At 45.3% G+C, this 3,930-nt stretch overlaps 1 pseudogene across 1 annotated transcript; it reads right to left on the bottom strand.

Annotated features, from left to right (window-relative positions):
• Nucleotides 1-216: 216 nt before the first annotated feature.
• On the bottom strand, nt 217-3,316 carry LOC308495077 (large ribosomal subunit protein uL15-like; annotated as a pseudogene). The gene is made up of 2 exons: nt 3,144-3,316; nt 217-664 (listed from the first exon to the last, which is right to left on the bottom strand). The product of its transcript is annotated as a large ribosomal subunit protein uL15-like (transcript).
• Nucleotides 3,317-3,930: the final 614 nt, after the last annotated feature.

Here is a 3,930-nt window from a genome sequence, read left to right as displayed (position 1 = left end):
TTGTGGTTGAGAGGACAGGCTACAACCAACTGAGCCATCTGGCACTGGCCCATGTTGGAATCGAACCGGCAGCCTTCGGCGTTAGGAACAAGGAGCTCCAACTGCCTGAGCCACTGAGCTGGACTCTTCCCTTCCCTTCCCTTCCCTTCCCTTCCCTTCCCTTCCCTTCTCTTCCTTTTTAGAAAAACACTTGTGAACATTTAATGAACTTCCCTGCTACCAGGACACTGCCCCCCCCCCAACACCCTTAATCTTCTCCTCAGCTCTTCCGCTGAACAATTTGGTCTTCATGATGACAGGCTGCTTTGGGAGCTCTCCCTTTCCCAGAACTTTGGAGTAAGTAGCCTGATCGCACCACATCAATGATAGGAACAGCTCCAGTCTTGTTTTTGGCAGCATTTACCAGTATCTGCTCATTGACCAAGGTCCACAGTTTATCAAGGTTGACAGTTGGGCAGATGCTCTCGTTCCTCTTTAAGTAGTAATGCCTCGTACTAACTTTTCCAAAGTAACCTGGGTGATATTTGTCGAAGTTAATCCTGTGGTGATGCATGCTACCAGCATACCTCTGTCTCTCAGGTGCTTTTGGTGCTTGCCAATGAGGCCGTGGCTGTGGCTCACGTGGCTCCAAAGTTTCTGAGTCTTCCTCAGTTTATTGAATGGCCTGTCAGTGGTTGAGATGAAAGAGCCCTACTCCTACCATTTCTGTTTAACATTTCACTGGAGGGTCCAGCCAGGGCAATAGGGCAAGAAAAAGAAATAAAAGGCAGACTGACTAGAAAGGAAGAAGTAAAACTGTCTTTCCTCGCTCAAAACACGATTGTGCATGTAGAAAATCCTATGGAATCTACACAAAAGCTACTAGAAATAATGAGTTTAGCTAGATTGCAAGATACATGTTTAATAGAAAAAATCAATTGTATTCTATATACTACCAATGAATAGTCAGAAGTTGGAATTTAAAATGTACCATAAAAAAGATTAAACATTTAGGGAAAAATTTAGTAAAAGACTTTGTAGTGTAAGCCCTGACAGTTTTTTTGTAATGCAAATACATGACTTTGATTGCAGATACATCCATTTCAAAGAGACCTCCACTTCAAAGCCGGCTATCTCCAATAAACACACTGCCAGCCAGAAAACTAGATCAAGAGCCAGGTACCACCCCCATGAGACTCCTTTGTTTTAGAGATTTTTGTTGATTTCAATAACTGACTATTTGGGCTACTTGTTTATTTTCTTTTACTCTGTTTTAAATTGCCACACTTTGTTTTAAATTCACCAATAAAGAGTGAACCAGGTGAAACCCTAGGCCCCCACCCTCAACCCTAATGCAGAACCCAAGCCTGTGTGCCCCTCTTCCCCACAACCTCGCTGTGTGACCCTAGGTATGCTGTGCCATTTCCAGGTCTTGTAAGTAATAAACATGTATCTTTCAAAGTTTCCTGATGGTTATTGCTGAAGGGCATCTTACAATCATAAGAACCACAAAGGTTGGCCCAGCCACAACACTAGTTCCTGATAGGCTGAGAGCAGTACAGAACAGACCTCCAAGTCTTTTAGACTGAAAAGCACTAAACATTGTTGAGAGAAATTGAAGATGATATACATGAATGGAAGATACACCATGTTCATAGATTAGAACACTCAATATTGTTGCAAAATCGATCTGTAGGTGTAATGAAATCCCGATCAAAATGCCAGGAGGCTTTGGGATGGAGAGTAAAAAACTGACATTCAAAGGAACTGGAATAGCTAAAACAATGTTGTATAATAATACAAGAACAAAGTTGGAGGGCCTAACACTCCCTGATTTCAAGGCTTATTATAAAGTTACAGTAATCAAAACAGCATGGTATTGGCATCAAGATAGATCCATGGATGACAATAGAGTCAAGAAATGGAGGAAGAGTGAAGGATTACTGACAGCAAGAGGCCTAAATGGCATAATGAGGATGGACTACAACAGGTGTAACTAGTCATTCATTTATTCAAATAATCTCCAACCCTTTCTTGCAATATTTCATGCCCATGCCATTTTGTACAACAGCAAGGATATCTGTAGTGTTAAAGCTGGTCAGTGTGGTCAGATCCTAAAAGTGGCAGTTGATTGAAAGCAGAGGCTATGACTGGTTTGATTTTTTCGTAACTGCATACGCAGTCTAATCCAGTACCTGGTGTCTAGTAGGTGCCAAATTAATATTTCTTGAACTGACGAAACCTGTGAGAGCCACACACATATGCATGATCTCTGAAGTACAGACAGAATCACAGTTGCACACTCCTGCAGATACAGCCACATGTTAACATGAGCTGATATTTACCCAGAGCTTACTGTGGGCCAGGCACTGTGCTGAGCACCAGATAAGCACGGCTTCATTTCATGTTGTTAACCGTAAAAATGATTAGGATTTGTGTTTTGCAGATGAGGAAACTGAGAAACAGAGAGGTTCAGCACTTTGTCCAAGGTTCCCTCTCCAGTAAGTGGCAGAGTCAGGATTTGCACCCAGGCCAGTCTGGCTGACTTCAGAACCTATAAGCTTCACTACTATACAAGACTCATATACAATTCCAGAGAGGTGCAAGGACATACAGAGACACTTTTTGGCCACAAGAAAGCCAGTTCCAAACACAGAAAATCCCATGTGTACATATGTGAGTGCGTGCGCGTGCGCGCACGCACACACACAAGCACTCCTTGTCCTAGAAACACAGACACACTCAGTGATGGCCACTCTTTTCCATCAAGTATTGACTGACATTCACACAATCACTGTAACTCAAGGCACCAGATCTGGACCGTGTGGTCACACAGTAACACAGACACATACCCACTCCTGAAACCACAGACACACATTAGTAGCCCCCACAAGCCCATTCAGTTACCCACAATCAGTACAGTCACACCCAGTCATACAAATCACATGCAGTTAGACGTATACGTCACCTCCCTGACACATTAATAATGCCCCCTCTCCTAAGTTATACAGTTACACAAACACAGTCAATCACACACACTGATTTTCAGGAGGAGGCTGGGTCAGAAAAGGCAGTCCCATGGCGAGGCCTCAGACTTAGCTGCTCTGGGCAGCGGCACTACTTCCTGAGCTGGGGTTGCCAGGCAGAGCTCGCCTGGGCGCTACGTCGCGATCTGCCATTGGCTGAAGGCCCTGCGTGCTGGGGAGGTCCCGCCCCGGGTTCCGTCCCAGCCGCGGAGGGAGACAGCTCTCTTGGGACGCTGGACTTTGACCACTAAAACCGAGGAGGTCCAGGACAAACCAGGACGAGATAGGCGAGGCTGCATTGCAGCGGGCATGGAGGGCTCAGCGGGATGCCTCTAGTTCCTAAAGATTGCGTCTAGGAGGGGAGGGGGCAGGGCGTGCCCACTGAAACTAGCCTATTTATTTTTAATTGTAGAAATACATGCCCATGATGAAAAATAGACAATGAAACCATCACATCATCATCATCATCCAGACAAAATCCTCAAACATTAAGGGTGAGACTCTGGCTCGCTTCAGGCGCCAATCCCCTATCCCTTTAACAATGCCTTGTATGGCCCATGCATACACAAGCCTATTAAGGACCCTTTCTGAAGTCCTGGCAAGTAATTTGTGTCCCACCTGGAAGAAGGCAGCAGCAGTCCCGTCAGGTTTTCTGGCCTCCCTGCTGGCCCCTCCCACCCACACTCTGTGAGCAGCTACAGAGGTCACGGGTCACATCTCTGCAGGGTACCCTTTGATAGTTCCTACCTTAGAGTGAAAGCCCCGGATTTGGCCCCTCTCTGACCTCAGCCCCCACCATGTTTCCCTGAAAATAAGACCTAACCAGAAAATAAGCCTTAGCATAATTTTTCAGGATGACATCCCCTGAACATAAGCCCTAATGCATCTTTTGGAGCAAAAATTAATATAACACCCGGTCTTGTTT

This window comes from Rhinolophus hipposideros (genome assembly GCF_964194185.1).
Source record: "Rhinolophus hipposideros genome assembly, chromosome: X".
In the NCBI taxonomy this organism is placed as follows: domain Eukaryota; kingdom Metazoa; phylum Chordata; class Mammalia; order Chiroptera; family Rhinolophidae; genus Rhinolophus; species Rhinolophus hipposideros.
Note: the sequence above shows the minus strand (reverse complement) of the source record. Positions and strands in the feature narration are given on the sequence as shown.